This window comes from Cupressus sempervirens, chromosome 9 (genome assembly GCF_028749045.1).
Source record: "Cupressus sempervirens isolate cs-2001-9-10 chromosome 9, ASM2874904v1, whole genome shotgun sequence".
Classification (NCBI taxonomy): Eukaryota; Viridiplantae; Streptophyta; class Pinopsida; order Cupressales; family Cupressaceae; genus Cupressus; species Cupressus sempervirens.
In genome coordinates this window covers 296,701,446-296,722,314 of record NC_143126.1, presented here as the reverse complement: position 1 = coordinate 296,722,314, position 20,869 = coordinate 296,701,446, and the positions used below count along the sequence as shown (strand labels likewise).

General features: G+C 33.6%; 1 pseudogene; it reads right to left on the bottom strand.

Moving 5' to 3' along the window:
- LOC149538578 (4-hydroxy-3-methylbut-2-en-1-yl diphosphate synthase (ferredoxin), chloroplastic-like) overlaps window positions 1–20,869 on the bottom strand; it is a 74,891-nt pseudogene that overhangs the window by 34,960 nt on the left and 19,062 nt on the right.

The following is a 20,869-nucleotide window of genomic DNA, read 5'->3' as shown; positions in this document are numbered from 1 at the left end:
TGTCTATGAACTAGAATACCCTTGGACCAATAACACTCTACATTTCTTATGCATTTTGACATGTGAGAACTAAGGAGTCAAACTTACCTTAGAAGGATCAACCTTGGGGAAGCTCTTAATGATGAATACTACTCTTTCAATGACCTCATCTTTGTCCAAGAATGTCTTCATTGACATCTAATGTATGGCATTGATCCATTGTTACCATTCAAAGTTTATAAATTAACAAAGGAAATAGGGTTAAATATAACCCTCATGTGTTAAATCATAATATTTCTCATATCCATTTCCCTAATTGCATAGCAACTACCCCTCTCTCTTCATTGCAATTATTTCCTTTGAGGGAAAACAATGTTAGGGATTCTCTAATAAATTCCCATATAATAATATTGCTCCTTCATCAATGAAGGATTCCTCTTAGAACTTTATTTGGATTTTTCTCTAATTTTAGGTGATATACCCTTTTACTGTTAATTGTAACCCCTCAATATTACTATACTAAGAAACCTCTAATGGAATATAAGATATACTTCATTTTTTAATAACCTCTAATGAGATATAAGATTCAAATGATATCTGAAATCCCCTAGATTCACATTGCTTGACAAATCACTTTTTGGTTTAGTTTATGAAGTATCTTTGGTAGGAGGATAAAAATTCTTTGTAGGAAAAATTAGATTTTCTCTTTTTTATTTATGTCAAAAGGGGAACAATGGTGAAATTTCTTGGATGATAGACCTTATTCAAGTGTTTTACTCTTAGGGGAGAAAGTTATTGTTTTTATTGGTTTTCCATCAATGAAAAATGGAGATATTTTTTAGAAAATAGTATTATCGATGTTAAAGGCATTAGTTAGATTTTTCATTGATGTCAATGTATCTAGAGGAATGCAATTAGTGTCATATCTATGTTTGAGAATTTATCTTTTGAAGTATACTAAAAAGGTAAGTTGGCATGATCAATTAAAGATATTTTTAATATCATCTTTCATCCATTTTTTTCGTTGAGAAAAATCTAAAATTATTGTGGTAAGTTTTTGATAAGATAAATAGGTTTTACAAGGACCCTAAAACCCAAAAGTTACTACAAAAACAAGGCTAATAATAAGCAATTAAAGCCCAGCCAAAAAAAAAGGCCAAAAAAACTAATAGTCAAAAAACCAGTACAAGTAAAAGCCAGCAAGACAAAAATAGCAAAAGATAGTACAAGATAAAACAAGATTACTTCTCTATTTTTCACTCAAGCTTCTGCATTGTCTAAGCAGCTTCATAGGCTTTGTGAGTCTCCTCTACCATCTACTCTTGGGTCTTCTAAGCATCCTGATCCATACTGGTGGTATCAGTTACCACATCCTCCTCTATTCTGGCTCTTCCTCTATCCTTTTCCTCATTCGCATCCAGCAAGCCTTTGGCTTTTAACACACCAGTCAGGGATAGAATGTTGTCATTGATAGTTTTGAGAATGGAGATCATTTGATTTGCTAGGTTATGATTATAATTTTCTAGGTTTTTGATTCTCTTCTCAACCAAGCTAAATCTATCCTCCTGATCCTTTTGGTTCTCCTAACCTGGCTCTTTCTTTTTACTTTCAATTTGTCCAATTTTCTCCTTGAACTCCTCCAGCTCATGATAAAGCCACCTAATAGATCTGAATTTATCTATCATGTTGTTATAATCATTATTCAACAAATTCATACTCGACTCCCTTGCATTGTCTGTTATTGTTGTCATAGCAGGATTGATAAGGTCTTCAAACTAGAACTGGCCCTACTTTTCTTCCAAGATCTGGGGGTTCATTATCTCTCTTACAATTCCCATTTTGGTAGTTCTAATATTGAAATTTCTCCATGCCATCTACCTTTCCTTAATAACCACTTCTCCACCCTCACCCCCTATATCCTCCTTTTCCTATTCGTGGTGCTAAATCTAGGGATGGATAGGGGTAAGAGGAATAGTGGGAACATCTGACCCTTGGCTCATAACCCCCTCATCTTCTATATCTTTGTCCCTCTTCCAATTTTTTGTAGCTAAATTCTTCCTTGTTGTTTTCCTTCATCTCCTTTTCCTCTTCATTGGAGGCCATGTCTTCCCCTTCCTCATTATAATCCTCATCAGCCTAGCCTAGAATTTTATGCTCATGTCCTCTAGGACTCTTCCTTCTAGGGGTAATGGAGGAAGGATTTTTCTTTTCCATGCCTTTGATTTTCTTTTTTGAGGATGTCTTTTCCTCCCCATCTGAGCTGATACTCTGATTATCTTTAGAATCAAAGGAAAAACTAGAACTGCTAGTGTTCTTAGATGCATCCACATCATGTGAAGGATTATTGCTAATTGTCTGAGCTTTGAAATACTCATGAATTAACAACAATAATCCCTCATATAGAGCAGGATTCACTGAGGGTTTCTTCTTAAAACTAGAAATAACCTTACTCATAGAAGTCAATAAATAAAATGGAAAGGAGATTTTAATGCCATGGTAGAAATGGTTAAGAAGAACAAAATGATGAGTTTTCACTCGATCAAATCTGGTGTCTAGTGTAATGTACTCCATAACAGCATGTAAAACATACCTCCAAAGTTTTTTGATGGACTCCATATCATAGTACATCTCACATTTTACCATATCGTTCCTCTCGTCTGAGCTCTTTTCAAAATCCTTAACCGCATTCATCAACAACTTCTTGTCTCTAAAGAATTTGGAACCCTCCGCCAAAATTTCAAACATGATAGCAACAACTTCCTTAGTTTCCTAAAAAGAAACAACAATTATTGTGGTAAGTTACTCAAATAATGAGCTTTATTTATAACTTGTTATGTTTTGCATTTTTTTGTAATTGAGTGTCAAGTCCCTACATAGGAGATTATATCTACACATGTTTTATTAGGCTCTAGAGTCTTAGTAGTTGACCCTTAACCATAAAAAATATAAGTAATAGTTTCTCATACACATTTGAATTGATGTTCCAAATTGATGCATTAAAGGATTTTAACATGTGCTCTCCAAAGGTAGTGTTTGGATGATTGTTGGGACTAGTTGGGTATACATTGGGTAATGCATATTGTATCCCCCTTTTCCTTTAGACCCAACCTCTTATAGATTAGGTTAAGGATTATTCACGTAGCCAAGTTATAGATGGATTAAGGTTACTCAAAGGTAACATCAGAATCTTGGTATCATTCATTTAGTCATTTGTTTAGGTGAATAATTATTAGTGAGCATCTATTTAGTCATTTATTTGATCATTTATTTAGTTACTTATCTTTGTCTAACCTTGTAATTTTTCTTGATGACCAAATTAGTCATTTATTTAATTACTTATACTTATATATTATAAAATTTTACTAAAATTTGATCACTTTTAGTTGCATGAATAAAAAATTTAGTCTTGCGACTAAATTTTTTAGTCACAGTGTCATTTATTTGCCAAAATTCTACTAGTGGATGGATATCAACATAAAATTATTATGAAAGTAGTTTCTAATCAGGTGCAGAGTACGAGTGTAGTTGAATTGGTGAAGGAATGATGTAGAGTATCCTCTCTTGACACTCCACACCTTAAAACAAACTAAAAGATCATATTCAATAAGGATAAACTTCTTCATTTTAAATTATTCATAACTAAATTCTATGACTATGGATACAAACTCATTCTTCCACTACGAAAACAAAAATCATTTTCTAAATCACTCTATATTTTCTACATTCCCATCCAACTACTCAAATATTCCATATACAGTGCTCTCCAATTGCCACACTCTTGATTGGGCTAAGTACTACTTCCAACTTCATTATCTACTAATTCTATTCACTAGAATCATGCCATCTTTATGACCACACCAGTTAGTCTTTAAGTGAATTAGGATCTTAAACTCCCAGAAATCCTATCAAATCGCATGTTGAACCTTGGCCATGTTATTCTTAAGAGAACATATTCTCTGACAATGTCATCCATTTATGCCTTTTACTGTCACTTCTTGATAATCCTTTTCACTAAACTTATCACCAAACTATTCCTCCCCAATCTCTATGGTCATTCAGTCTCCAATAGATCATCTCCTATTCATGATACTCTAGACAAACTCCCACTCTTTGTATGGGAAAATATCCAAAACTTATCCTATAACCTTTATAATTAAATACCAATTTTCTTTTGTAAATGGACAAAGCTTTAACTTTACTATCTCTATTATCTATTACCTTTTACAAAGACATCCATCCTTCTCTTTATCAACCCAATCTTGCTTCCTTATCTATCTCTATATTGCAATTACATAGATGAATCATGATCATTTCTTCTTATTTAATTTATTCCTACCCTTGCATGGTTGCCTATAGACTTAAAGAAGAGCAAGGTTTTTTTTTTCCATCTTGTTTTAGCTTCGAGGTCTAAATTAACACAAACTTGTCACATTTTTTTATCCCCAAACATTGGATTATGAGTTCACAAATGCATTATATCTCTACAAAATAGATGAGATATACAATGAGTGCCTAGGATCTATTGTAGCAGCCTAGGGAAATTTGATAGTTGTATCCTATGGGATAGAATTTGAGAAATTAGTGTTCCAAAGACTAAATTAACTATGACTTGTTGCCCAATCAATTACAACAAATGAAACTGGAAAAGTGTGATATTAACACCATACATTAATGCTTGAGCATAATCGTGACAATCAAGAACATATAATAATGTGCATAAACCATTCTTCCATTGATATCAATATGTCATACACTAACTCCCCCTCATGATCAAGCTGCCCAAAACACTTAATGATATGCAAAAACTATTTATTATAACAACTTTTCCTACATCAAATCTTTCACACCTGGTTACATCTACCATACCCCATCAATGTCTATTTCCTATTAGGATACACATATTGACTTGCCTCTACAAAGATTCACACTTGACTCACACTCTATTTAGTAGATTGGGCCCTTTCACATATAAAAGACCATTACCAATTGAATCTCATATTTTAATGGACAAACCTTATGTTTAGAACTCCAAATTCTCTAACAAAAGTTGAAGCAGTAAAAATTTCCCTTCACAACTTCTTACAAATATACTTAGAACTTAAAACTTTGCTCTTTTGATTTTATCCAATGTCATCTACATTAGTCTCAATTTATTTAGAAGCTTGCACAAGATCAATTTTGAAAAATTAATAAGACTGACGAATTACCCAAACAGTGGACACCGGTGGTATATTTGAAGTGTTCACACATGATGATCATGTGTAATAGTTATACCTCTTGCTCTCACAAGATATTTTTTCATAACCAATAATGCTACTATATTCTCTATAAAGTGGAGTTGTAAATAAAAAATATACTTGAATTGTAAAACAGGGAGTGTTAGAGTTCCATAAGGAGATACCCTTCTCATCTACCATATTTGTTCAAGGAAGGGAACAAATATTGACTCCATTTTTATTTAATGTTGAAGCAAACTAATAAATTGGTAATTACCAAAGCTTCTTTTACTTTTGTTTGTTGGATGTTGTGTATCTAAGAAGAACTTGTTATGAACTTAGTTTTCATATTTCAACATGTAGTCCTATCCCTAGGCTATAATTGCTACTCAAGTAATGTTTTCTCCATCTAGGGCATATGAAAAGATAGGTTACAAGTTAATTATGATTTATTTTCAACTAAGAAAATGGTAATCCATAAATCATGTATATCTTATCTTTATTAACTACTTGTGTGAGGGTAATACCAAGTGCCAGCATTGAGTGCATGTTTTTTTGTTGCACTAAGGTTTGCAAGTAAAGACCAGCTTGGGCAAACATGTGCTCTACAAATTGTTAAAAATATTGTTGAAATCCTTTTCTTCACTGGATTATTTGGGAAAGAAACATAGGCTAATTCATATAACATGAATAATCATATTCAAAAGATACCTAAGATAAAATTTAAAACCTAACTAATAAATTATTTAGTATCTCACAATGGCACATTCTCTAATCAAGCAAAAACAGACAACTATAGAAAACTCCTTCTTATAGGAGAAATCATTTAAGCATGACATCAACATTTTTTGTAGTTAAAAATACCTATATTATTCCACAAAAATAAAATATAAGGGAAGAGCTATACTTGAATTTTTTGCAGATAGAATTAAATAACTATACAAACCCTTAGATCATCTGGAATTGTCCACTTGGAATATTTTGTAACCTTGTTGTAATAATACCTATAAATTAAACACTAATCCAAATAATTAGATATATGATAATAGTAGAGCTCAAGGCAATTGAAATTGTCCAAAAATTGAGAGCATTTTATAAAAGGATGAGATTACTACTCTCTTCCTTCTAGGGTCATGAATTCTTTCCAAACAATGGATGCATCTACACAGTGTTATACAGTGAAGAACAATAACTAATTATTGTTAAAAGGGCAAATGATATTTAAAAAATTAAAAAGTTCCAATTGCATCTCAATAAAGCTACCAAACCATAATTTCACTCTTCTGATATGTCTTAGTTTCTAATTTGCATATATATAAAATGTTTGAGAAATAAGATAAACAACTACCAAGAAACTAAATGTCACTTGAATGTAATACAAAGAGAATATTGAGGAAAACTAGAACCAAGTGGCAAGAAATCCATAAATAATCCCATCACTAAAAAATCAAACTCTTAATTAGGACATCAACTTTAACAAATAACTTAACTCTTAGTAACAATATTTGAAAATTATCTAGATTGATGTCTAAAGGTTATAGAGACAACTATTAAGTTATCTTAATCCAAGCAATATAGCTAGGTTGACATAGAAAAATGAGAAGAATAAGGCACTACTAGTATTAATAAACAAAATATTGTACTTATTAATTTTCAATAATTTCCAATATAAATTTAGCAATAAAATTAATTAATGAAAAGATATTTACTCAGACCATTACATAGAGTTGTGTGGACAAGGTTCACCTTCTCCTTTAGATTGGGAAGATTTATGAGAAGTATTATAGGATCCACACTCTTGATAAGATCAAATTCCTCATATGCTTCATCTCCTTGAAGAGTAATAGCCAAGTGGGTACCTCCATCAATGAGAAAATGACTCTCAAAGTATTATAGACTATTTGAAACTATTGTCACAAATAAGAAGCATTAGCCCTAACATACGCATTTATAATCATACCTTCTAGTAAAAGATTATAGGCACAAGCTAAGAGTTCCTACAAGTTTACAAGGACTATAGCATGTGCCAAAGGTTTGGTAAGTTTTTTTGACAAAGTTATTAAAACTCCCATACTTATATCCATTGGTCTTTTAATTGCTAGCCTCTACACCCACACAAGTATTGAACATAAGTAAAGAATCCATAAATAGGTTTCTTCATTTAACTTTTCCAAATTTTCATGAAAAGTAAAATCCATAGAATCTAATAAGTTACAAAAACATGACAGCAAAAATATTACTGAAATAGAATCAATATGCATCTCTGTCATTTTTGTACATGAATGAAAAAGACTAAAAAGTTGAAAGGACAAACCGCTTCACTATCATCCACTGGAGGAAGCTCCCTCAATAGGATTGAGTCCATTGTTGCAATATCCTAGAAGACATAAATTTATATATCAATGTTAGAATATTATATTATAATAGTAATGGCATCGTGACATAGAACATGGACAATGACTATTAGTTCCATACCTTAAAAGGCATGCCAACGATGAGCTTTGTTGCAAGTGACTTGTACAAGAGCTCGGGAGTCTGCAATAGAAGATAAATAGACAAAAAATCTTATTTATTAAACAAAACATGCCATCATAACAAAGAGTCAAAGCTAAGAACTTCACATTTCATGCACTAGGAAGTTAAGAATAATCAAATGAAATATTACACCTCAACAACTATTTGGGGACACAAAGACATTAGAGAAACTATCATTGAATAGAATTAAAATTATATCCAAAATTTCACCTTTAACTAATCATGAGTGGAAAACATTAAAAACTAAACCATCTTGATCTAGAACACCCCTGTAATCTACCTCATCACCCTGTACATGTGAAAGGAATTCAACTAATGATAAGCATGAAAATCATCTGTAGAAAGAGATATAGAAATTAAATGTAATTTTTAAAAAAAAGTATTGACATCAAGACCAACTCACTTTTACAATTTGAGCCTCCTAGATCAAGTGTCAATATTTTAAATGAATATAAATAAGAATGATAGAATTTAATAAATTCAAACAAAACAAAATTGAATTCCTTCAGTCAAGACATTGGCTGAGTAGAAGTACAAAAAGAAATAATTGAACAAGACTTCCACAATGGAAAAATAAATACTGATATAATTTGAAATGGAGAATATCAAACAAATGGGAAAAGGGAAGTATAAAGATTCTAGAAAAAGAAAGCCTACAAGAATAAAGTGTAAAACACCTCCTTTTGTATGGGAAGTTAATTGGTTCTCCTTTGGAAATCAAATAGTCTCAACCTTCTTCTCCTTAAAAGGAGCCTATCAAAAGAATAGCTTCTAAAATATCAATCCTAAATTCAAAAGTAAAATGATGATTAAAAACAATTTCAACACCATACATGTGCAAAGAAGCTAGTTTCAATCTTACCACTCCTTTGTCAAGCTTGGCAGCTTGTATTCCAAAATTTGGTAGTCTTCTACACAAGTCTATCTCCTCTTCTTGAGCTTTCGTAAAGGAAACCTGAATTGTATCACCCAAACCATCATGCATATAAAATTGAGAAGTGTCAGCATATATCATGATAAGGTATAGAAAAATGTGATATCTTGACAAAAAAAAAAGGAAGAGAATCATTAGAAGAAACCAGTAAAAGTTTCAATGCCAATTGCAAATTTCATTCACCCATCTTCACCTTCACCAGCTTTAGTAACTACCAAATGCACAATGTGGATCACGCTTCCATATTTCTTACATTTCTCTACTAGAGGAACAAAAACCTACAGCAAATTGCAATAAATATAAAAAGTTCAAAGTTCAAACATTTTAATCCATATCAAGAAAACCTCTCAAACTACACATGTTACTCATTGTTGTAAAAATAATACAAGATGTGTGTGTGTGTGTGTGTGTGTGTGTGTGTGTGTGTGTGTGTGTGTGTGTGTGTGTGTGTGTGTGTGTGTGTGTGTGTGTGTGTGTGTGTGTGTGTGTGTGTGTGTGTGTGTGTGTGTGAAATACAAATATTTCTCTTACCTTCTTGATGTGTTCAAGCTCCTTCTGATAGTCTTCTTCAATGTATTTTAGCTTCTCAAATTGTGTGTGTCTGTCAGTTGCAATAAAGACAAAATAGGTCATAGGATATCCCCACCAAAGAAAAATGTTTACTCTAATATTTTTAATACCAACAAATAATTTTATCCAAGATATTACATGTTCATTTCATATATTTTGAACACGTCACTCGTGAAAATTAGAAGCATCCACAAACAAGTTATTCTTTCATGTCATAGCATTATAGGGAAAGGTAATAGAATATTTTAGTTCCAAAGATTGATCTCCCAATATGCAACTACATTGGATAGGATATGGGGAAAATAACTCTCAATTAATTTCTTCAGAATCAGTCAAAAACCATCTTACAAAAAACTCCTAATAATTGTGAAGTCCATTATATTTTAGTTTATGAAAGCCTTGGACAAGTAAATGCAAAAAATCTATATAAAATATTATTTATTCAAACGATAACCCTTTTTAATTTTGAAGGGATAATTTAGTGATTCATTCAAACATTGATGATAATGTCCATTGGAGTTGATAGCCCCATGGATTTATAAAGATACTTTGATGAGGGTTTGAAGATAAATTTTGGCTTAACTGATACAAGTAATATCTCCTATAGTGGATATGTTTCATAATTAGAAAATCTAGCACGTGTTTCCATTTTCCAAAAAAAGGCACAATTTAGGGTAATTTAGAAATTTTTTAATATCCTTCTATAGGGAGAGGACCAAAAACTTTGACAGGATTTGAAGATAAATCTAGCTTATCTGGTATAAGTAGATGTTTATTTAATATCTCTTGTAGTGTCTCTATTGCATAAACATAAAACCTAGGATGTGTTTTCATTTTCCAATAGAAAGGTACAATTCAAGGTTGTTCAGAAAGTTTTGAATATCCCTATACTAGACAACCAAAACTAATTATTTGGGGAGTTTCCAAATTGGATATTGAAACCTCCTTGGAAAAATTAGATATTTCACATGAAATTAAAAATATACTGAGATAATAAAAGAGTTCTTCACTCTAGAAAAAGAAAAGAAAAAAGTTGAACATATTTTTCACAAGAATTTTACAAGGCTTTGAAGATAAAATTTGGCTTAGCTAGTATAGGCAGATGTATATGCAACATCCCCTATAGTGTCTGTAATGCATAAACTAAAATCCTAGGATGGATTTCCACACACTAATAGAAAGGCACAGTTCAAGGTTTTTCACAAAATTTTGAGGATCCATGTACAAGGAGAGGACTGAAAATTGACTATTTAGGGAGTTTCCTAACTAGCCTTTGAAGCATCATTGGAAAGTAAAATATTGCACATGAAATTAGATCTATACTAAGCTTACTCATAATTAATATTAAAAGAGTTCCTTCACTCTAGAAAAAAGAAATGAAAACTATTGAAAAGATTTTTCAGATCTCATCTTACCAAAATTGCCAGGATTAACTCAAATCTTATCAAAACATTCTGGAACTGGCAATGCAATTGAAGAAGCAAAATGAATGTCTGAAACAAGGGGACTATCATATCTATATGCCAAAGAATGTAGAAAGAATTAGGTGAAAAACATGCAGGAAAAAAACCATATGGATATCTAAAGACAAACAACCAAAATAAATGTATGGGAACTTCGTATTTTTAGGCCTACCCTTTCTGAACAAGAGTAATTTTATGTCATAGCATGAATTTTCTTCTCTCTTTCCTTGGGCAGTGATTTGAACAAGATCTTCTCCCTTATCATCTATTCTCATAACCTACAATATAATAAGATCCATATTTTAGGTGACAATTGATGGAGATAATTTGTTTTGATCAGTTGCAAGTAGCTACTACTTATATGTGGTTACAAAGATCATGTTCAAAAATAAGGGATCCTTTTGCATGATTGACTTGAATGATATGTTGTTTGATGGATTTGAATTCATTTCCTCACCTTCAACATCAGAACCCCCTTTTTCTTTGAATTTTTGTCTGATGATCTGATCCTTGATTTTCCTAAAAAAGAATTGGTGTCTGAAGATCTGATTTATGACTACCCTAATAGAGGTGAAGATCTGATGGTATATGATGAGATGTTTTATGATTTCAGTTTAGCTCCCTTTGATTTTGAATCATCATGTTCCACAACAGTTGAGCTTTGTTCAATGGAAGAGGATTTAATGGATACTATGCTTAATGAATGTGAAGGGGTGGGGATGAAGTCTTCTAATGAGGATGGCAAAGATGGTGTGAGTATGGAATCTTAGCAGTTTTTTGATGAGTTGTCCCAAGATTGGAGTGAAGGGAATAAGAGTGTGAATACATCAATGTTGTTCAGGAATATGGATCAGTGATAGAGAAAATGGCCTCTTTTTATTTCAATGTCTATTGTCCTTTATGTCACAGACTTGTATATTTTATGTTTGTTTGAATCATCTTAGTTGAGTATACAATAATAATATGAACTCAAATATATTCATAACCAAGTTTGTTACATTTGATTACAAACTTATATGTATATATATACTGAATCTGTATTATATATATCTTTAAATGCTGATGAAGATTATTGTTGAAGACTAAGAATCAAATGCTTGCTACTTGATAGAATGACTACTATTTCCTATGATATCGGGTGCTTGTTGTAGATATATAATTTCCATTATTATTGATTATTATCCAATAAACACTAAGATCATTCTATATATATATATATATATATATATATATATATATATATATATATATATATATATATATATATATATATATATATATATATATATATATATATATATATATATATATATATATATATATATATATATATATATATATATATATATATATATATATATATATATATATATAAGATTGAGAAGAGGTTATGATTACATAAGGGCATGACTCCTACATGGCATAAGCCATGTAGGGTCATGACCCTAGTGTAATCATAATCATTAGTTTATGTTAACAACCATGGTTATTAGCACCTATTATGCTCTTGCAATATTATATAGTATTGAACATGACTTGAATTCATATCTTGATACTATTGGGTGTCTCAATACCCGAACATAGTATAATATGTAATAACAAATAGATATGTTATTGGTCTAACAGTAATATATTGATAATAAATTCATTCAATGGTATATATATATATAAAATTTCCATTCTACCATATATGTGTGTGTATCAATTTACTTATAATATATTAGTTGCTTCAATCCAAATGAAGCTATCTCTTAACAAGTGTGTGTTGGCTTTGATTGGGAAAGCTTACTTCTATGTAGCAATGGTAATGGTATTTATTTAGAAGATTACATGGGACTAAAGATTGTACATCTTCTCACTGCATGTGTTGATGCAATCTCAAAGGGAGCACACGATGTTGTTGAGATCATTCTTGCAATATTGAGAGAATTGGTTTCTCCAACTAGGTCTACCATGGAGAGAGTGGCCTACTATCTCTCTCAATCCTTGCATCAGTACCACCACCATAAAAATTTGGGGAGTTCTAACAACATTACTAAAGACTCCAATTACATGGTATCTTTGAGTTTGCTAAACCAAGCTTATCCTTACATCAGGATTGCTCATTTCACACTAAAGTTTATTAACAATTGTGCAACAGTAACAAACATTATTAGTTGGAATTCCTAGTTAATAAATGGTTTGAAACATGTTATTGGGGCTCCATATCTAGGCTATCTTAAATTTCAAAATAAATTGGATTTTCTATGGATTCTAATTTTGGATAACACCAGTAATATATGAATTGAATCAACAAACACTTTCAAAATGTTGGAGCAAGCAATAAACTCCTAAATTTGAGTGGACTACTCTCTGTGTTACACTTGGAAAATATTCAAGGGAGGAAATTTCTCATAAGTCAATAAATTTGTGGCCATTTATAGATCAAACAAATTGCTCAGGGTTTAGAGAAGTTGATACTAGAAAATGTGAATGATGTAAATGAAGATGGGGGTTTTAGCCTTGAACCTTGAGCTAGTGGATTTTACTCCAACAAGTAAGTGTGTGTTGGTTTAGAGAATAATTTTGACAGCTGAGTATCAATACACTTAACCATTTTTCACTATACATGTCGAGCAAAGAGTAGGAGTCGAGTGATATCAAGTGCCGAGTGATCCAAAATGATCAAGTGCTAAGTGATATCAAGTGCCGAGTGATATCAGGTGCCAAGTGATACAGTTTTGTTTAGGTGCCAAGCTATCCAGGAAATAGCATGTACCGAGCATTAGTAATGCTTTATGAGCCGAGTAACTCAGAATATCAGCATAAGAATTTTTAATTGCACAAACTATGATGTAAACCATTTTTGTAGCCGACACAAGGTAAATCTTGAAAGATCTAGAGATAAGAATGAATCTTTTTACATTTCCTATGCAATCTGCATGCAGCCAATTGGAAAATTGGAAAGGGATGCAACCAATCAACAAAAGGGAAGTATTGAGTGAGAAATTGAGATTCAATGTTTATCATAGATCCATACCTAACCCTAAGTCTTCAAAGTCTTTTTAAGGAAGACAAAAGTCTCACTGTAACAAGGATGAGGGAGAGAACAGTGTTAAAGGGAAAAACATAGTGGAATTCAGTGAAAGGAGACATAGAGGGTAAGAGCAGGAATTTGATATTTAGTTGATCAGAACAAAGCAAAGGAGACTAATAGAAATTAGATCTCAGAGGATTGAAATCAGAGAGAGAGCCAGAACAAGTGCCTGCATTCAGCAATCAAGGATTGCAAACTATCAGGTTTATAATACCTAATACTCTCTTACCATTGTATTAGAAAGGAAGCCCTATGTAGATAGGTTGGCTTAACAGCTATTTGTAGATCCTTATCAAAAGGTGATTAAATCCTTTAACAGGGTAACACTTCATGTAAAGTGTTTGTAAATCCTTTAACCAGGTCACTATTGACACAGTGTAAAGCCTCTAATAGGGCAGGCCTTTAACAGCGCAAACCATCAGAAGTGGTTGAACAATATTGCTACAATGATTTTGTGGGTATCATCCCCACCCTAGTTTTACCTTCTTATTTTTGGAGGGTTTTTGGGTTACCAAATTCCAGTGTTATGTGTTGTTGATGCATGTATTAGTTTCATGTTTATTTGATGTGTTTACATGCATGCAATTTACTTTCAGATAAAAGTTTTATTGGATAAAATGTGATACTTCTGATTCACCCCCCCTCCCCCCCCACCCCTCTCATAAGTATTCTTTCCATATTTGGATATTCCAACAATTGGTATCATAGCATCAAGGTTCTCACAAGAAGAAGTCTAACAACTTGAAGAAAAAAGATCTAAAGATGGAAGTCTTCAAACTTGGGAAAATTATTAACAATCAAGTGATTGATGTGCAACTGGCTCTACACAAAGTAGAGGAAGCAAGGGAGGAACTGAGAAGATCCTTGTAAAGAAGGAAGGATTTAGCCATAGCTAAAAATGAGATAAACTACAAGGAGATTGATACCACAAATATATTTGCCAATGGAGATACTAAAGAGTTTGATGCAGCAATCGCAGAACTGATGGAGAAAAACAAAGTTCAAGCAAATGAGATAAGATCTCCCAAGATGGAACATGAATCACAAGCCATAATGTTATGTGAAATCACTGAACAAAAGAAAAGAGTAGTTGAGGACAAAGTCATGATGGAAGATGACAAAAGAAATCTTGCAAACAAACTGGAAGAAAAAAGTACTGAATTAAAAAGGATCTCAAACATGCAGATGGATACACTTTCCCAAATGATGAACCTTCATCATGAACTCAATGTGAAAGACATTGAGATCTCTACACTGAAGATGTAGAATGAACAATTGCAGAATGACTTGAGGAGAGAAAAGGAAATTTCAGAGAGCTTCAACAAACCCAATGAAGCCATCAAGTATTTTGAGCAATTGCTGAAATCCCCAAGATCAACCCATGATACATCAGGACTTGGATACAATAGCACTAAAGTTGGAGAATCATCAAAGAGTGCTGAACAAAGAAGTGAAAAAGGTAAGGATTCAAAACCCACTTGTCATTACTATAAAGGGCATACTGGTAATGTTTGCAGGAGTAGGAGAATCAATCAGCCAAACACACATAAGAGCAAGAATTACTATCACAAGTACAAAATGCAAGGACATATGACACAAGATTGTAGATCCAATATCACAAGGACACAAAGATTTGATGGACATTGTAATAATTGCAAGAAATATGGACATAGGGCATTTGAATACAGATCAAAGCCTATGTGGACATCAAATTAGCTAGCAAAAATAAAACAGAATGAAAGTCATTGGGATTACAACACCAGGTACAGTTGTCACTATTGTCAGGAATATGGACATATACCCCAGAATTGCATAAGAGCACATTTCAAGAGAAACTATAAAAGATGGTTGAGTCAAACCACATGTTTCAGTTGCTTGAAAACTGGTCATATCAGCAGGAATTGCCCAACAAGGTCAAAGGCACCAAGTTCTAATTTCAACAATGGAAAGGCAAAGATAGATGTTGAACACATTAGAAGTGAGATGAATAAGACATGGAAGAAGAAAGATGAGTGCAGCACATCAAGTGCAGAGATCACTTCACCTAATGGGTCAAGTGATCACACTTCATCTAATTAACCAAGTATGGGTGTGTGGGACTGATATACTAAGTTATATCATACATCAGTCCCAAGACATAGAAGAATTGCAAAGAAGAAATCAGCATAAGCAAAGATGCTAAGTCAAAATTGAGAGTCTTGCAAAATCTACCAAAGTTTTTTTCAGGTGTCAAGTTGCTAACAGTGACTGAGTTGATAGTTGATGCCGATCTGTGAAATATCAATGGGAGCCGAGCGAAGTGAAACATAATGAGTGTCGAGTCATGTTGAAATCCTTCAGGTGCTGAGCAGACAGTTGCCAGCACACTAAGCATTAATTGCTCTATTTTGAAGGGTACATAGGTCAATTTTTGATCATTTCTCACCATTCAAGCAAAGATGAAAAGAGGGCAGAAGATCAAGGGCAGCTTAAAAGCCATTTGAAAGGATTTCCACAGTGATTCAGCATGAGTTTCATCAATTTGAGGTATTTTACTTGTGTGCCGAGCTACGCAGTGTTTATAAACTTGTTTAAATTGTAAACCCTAGTATGGCAAACAATGGCATCTGGGTCTGGAATCACTAAGGGCAAAGAGAGTCATGAAATACAGTTGGTTAGTAATGAAGTCAAGCAACCAGAGTTCAAGCCCATTCTAGAAGTTGCATACAAGAATGATCCCGCAGGTGCATTATTCGTTATTTTTGATAAAGTTGTCATGGTCCAAGATGTTCGTAGATGTTATAACTACAAAACTGGAGCCATAGGAGATCTAGAAATTTATAATGCATATGACAAGCTATGTGAGAACAAAATACTGAAATATGAGTTCTCAATAATCCAGAGAAAGGGATTGACCAAAATCCTAGAGTTTCCAATTGTTTTCAAAGTTGAATGGGTGCACATAGTTTTGAGCAAAATACATGATGGAGCCTTTTGGTTAGAAACAGAGCCAATGAAATTTACCAAGAAAACTGTTCATAGGGTTACTGGTATTCCAACACTAGATCGACCAAAGACCCTGCAAAGTGACAAAAAGGAAGTAATAGAGAGAAACACGGGTCCTAAATGGAACAACAGGGGAATGACTATTGATACATTCACAAAACCCCTACTAGATTTTGTTGTGAGAATCATTTCACACAAATTCTATCAGTCAAGCAGGTTAAACAGTGTGCCTTGTATAGCAATTGATGTTGCATAAAAATTGGTTAAAAAGGATCATACCTATGATCTAGCAGAGCTCATGTTTCAACAGATTAATGAGAATCTAGGAGCTATAAGGAAGAGCAAGGGAGCTCATTGCAAATTTGGATCAGTTTTGGTGTGCATGTTTTTCTATCTGATGAAAGAATTCCCTTCTGTGGGTAAGGTGAAATGGAATCCAGATAAAACAATTGTTGAACAGATCAATGGATATATTGAATAGATGGGTGATAATTTTGATGCCCAAATGACTAACTACTCTGAGGACTTCAAATAGTCCATGAAAAAAAGAATGAGGATTCCACTCTCATTGACTGAGAAATATGAAAAAGACATTTTTTTTCTTGTAGATATTGATTATACTTATATGCAGGCAGTCATACCTAGAGTGAGATGGCTTAGGCCACTAGGTTATGAACTCGATATTGATCAAGCCTCTGCAGCAGTAACAACTCTCCTTACAGAGGAAGTTGACAAGAATGCAAAAGCCTTTGGAACTTATGATGTTGTAAAATCAAGGGTGGTAACAGATTTGAAGACTGCCTCAGTAGTAAAGAAGAAAGAAAAATTGGTAAGGAAAATCAAGAGAAAATTTGGTGTTGAAGGAGAAGGAACAGCAAAAGAGGAAGAAGAAGACATTGAAGATGAGGGAGATGAAACTCAAGGTCTGACTCAAGGGTTAGGAGAAGATAAAGAGGAAAGTGCTAAGGAAGAAGAAGCTGAGGAAGCACAAGTTAGAACCAAGGTCACAAAAAGAAAGGCACAACTCCTCCTACTCCTCAACCCAAGGCAAAGAAAGTAGCTGCTCCTACACTAAAGAGACCTACTACAAGGGCTGCAACACAAAAAGCCCAAGAGGAGGCAAAAGAGAAGAACAAAGCTTCAAAGAAGACTGTTGCCGAGCCAAAGAAGAAAAGAAAATTTGTTGCCCAATCTCAAATAGATGAAGAGAAGACTGAGTTAGAGGACAATAGCCAATTTCAAGTGGTAAGTCACAAACCTCAGACTGTTATTGATAAATTATGCTCAAAGATTAAGAATGATGATTTGAAAGGTTTAAAGAACCTAAATTTTTCTAACCTCACCAAGGAGGAACAAAATAAATTAGAGGAATCAATGTATGCTATGATGGCTAATTATAAGCACACACCTCTAGAGTTAGATGAATCAATGCCTAAGGAATTGTACAAAATTGTAGAGGATAAATGGCATTTTTGTTTGCAAATGGAAAGGGAGATAAGGGAATCAAAATTAGCCTGATTGTTGCCTGATTTGACTAAGGATCAAATTAAAAATGTAGTTAAAAGGCATAACAATAGATTCACTCCCAAACATAGAGCTTTTAGCATTTTGCAGAACAAAATTGAGGATGTAGTTACGAAGTCCACAAGATTGTGGAAGATAGTTTACAAGAAAACAGAAGATGTTTACAATGAATAATATAAGTTAGAGGCAAGTACCAAGAAAAAGGAGATGAAGGCATCAGGAATTAAAGAAAAAGAAAAGGAACCAGTGGAGAAGAAGGTTGAAGAAGAAAAGGAAGATGAAGAGGCACATACAGAGGAGAAAGAGGAGGAGAAAGATATAGCTGAGCAACAAGATCAAAGTGTGCAAGACACACAGCTATCACCTCCTAGTCCTCCTCATACCATCATCACACTTGCAGAGATTGTCAAAATCAAGGATGTTACAGAAACTTCTAGTCCAAACATCAATCCATTAGCTGCAGAGGATTTAGCAAAAATCCTTGACCATATAACCTACTGGTATTCTATTCCTTCCTCCACCACCTCTACCAAGTGTAGTCACTGATACACTTCAGATGTTGAGTGCAACAGTAGGGGAAGTCAAAGAAACATCTGAATAGCCAGTAAGTTCAACCCCACCTATTGATCACCAAAAGGATAAACAAGCTGAAGAAAAAGATGAGACAAGTAAGAAGGAGGAGTCTGCAATACAAATATTGGTTGCATTACCCAAATCTGGTACTCCAACACAGACTCTTCAGCAGCCGAACACTAATAGGTTACCATTACAAATCAGCACACTAGGCTCAAGCTCATCAAGGGCAGTCAGGAAACTTCACTATGGAGTTCTTGAGCTTGATGAAGAAATAAAGATTCCACATTATGAATCCAGCACTCTCACTGAAGAGGAGATCAATGAAATTTAGAGTGCATTGGATAGAAGAAGGAGACAAGAAGCACTAAGAAGAGAACACAAGAAAAAACATACCTTGAATGAAATCAAAGACATATTCATAGAAGCTTTTAGCTTAAAGTCTCTAGGTGAGTCAAGGCCAATCATAGAGCAACTATCTGATATAGTTGACCAGGTGACTAGTGAAGACCAGGATACAGACGCCAAATTACTGGAATGATCAAAAAGAAAGTTCCAAGGCAAGGTAAATAAGTAAATATCCAGTGATATAGCACTATCATAAGTGGAGCTGGCTAAGAAAATTGAAATAGTCAAAACTGTACTCGGAAACATATTTTCCCTGTACAACAAGTTGTGTGATTTTTCCACATTCACACAGGACACTAGCTAGAGAATACTGAGCTTGGAGAGAAATCTGAAGATTTCTAGCATGCAACTCCCTACAAATCCAGCTCAGAGTGAGAAGCATTTTGTCCAATCGCTTCACACACAAAAAGAGTTAGCTATCTTAACAACAGAGGAGGCAACCACCAAAGCCAAATTGATACAAATTCAATCCTCAATCACTCCTCATTTGGAAGTACTTCATAAGGAGCAGATGTATGCAGAGACAGTCCTCAAGAAAGACCCCAATCTTTCTACATCTAATGGACTTGTACACCTAGCAGCAGAGATTGCCATCCAGTATAAGTCATTGGATATTGCACTAGCAAATTGGGATGTAGCTCTGAAGGTACTCCTTGATGTAAACAATACATTTTTGGCCAAGTATGGCATTTCCCTATCGAACCCTTGACATAAGTGTCAAAAAGGGGGAGATTAAGTATGGGGGAGTAAAGTAGAGATTAAGTATGGGGGAGATATAAGCTGAGAAGGAGATACAAAATGTAGTAGGAGATACAGAATGAAATGGTAAGTATGATGAAAGGAGGAGAATTTTGAAAAAATTTGATATAACATATTGGTCAGAATGTAGAAACAGGACAGAAGTCATTGAGTATGATGAAAGGGGGAGAATTTTGAAAAATTTTGATATAACATATTGGTCAGAATGTAGAAACAAGACAGAAGTCACTGAGTGTACAAAGCATAATCAACTCACAGGGAGTCATAAGGTATATTTTTATTTGTTCTTAAATTTTTTTTGATTAAATAAGAGGATGCATGAAATAATGTCAAGATCACAGGATCTTAGTTAAGTGTTTTTGCCACTCATGTCAAAGGGGGAGATTGTTGGTTTAAAGAATAATTTTGACAGTTGAGTGTCAATACACTTAACCATTTTTCACTATACATGCCGAGCAAAGAGTAGGAGCCAAGTGATATCAAGTGCCGAGTGATATCAGGTGTTGAGTGATACAGTTTTGTCTAGGTGCCGAGCTATCCAGGAAATAGCATGTGCCGAGCATCAGTAATGCTTCATGAGTCGAGTAACTCAGAATATCAGCATAAGAGTTTGTAATTGCACAAACTATGATGTAAACTATTTTTGTAGTCGAAACAAGGTAAATCTTGAAAGATCTAGAGATAAGAATGAATCTTTTTACATTTCCTATGCAATCTGCATGCAGCCAATTGGAAAATTGGAAAGGCATGCAACCAATCAGCAAAAGGGAAGTATTGAGCGGGAAATTGAGATTCAATGTGGATCATAGATCCATACCTAACCCTAAGTCTTCAAAGTCTTTTTAAG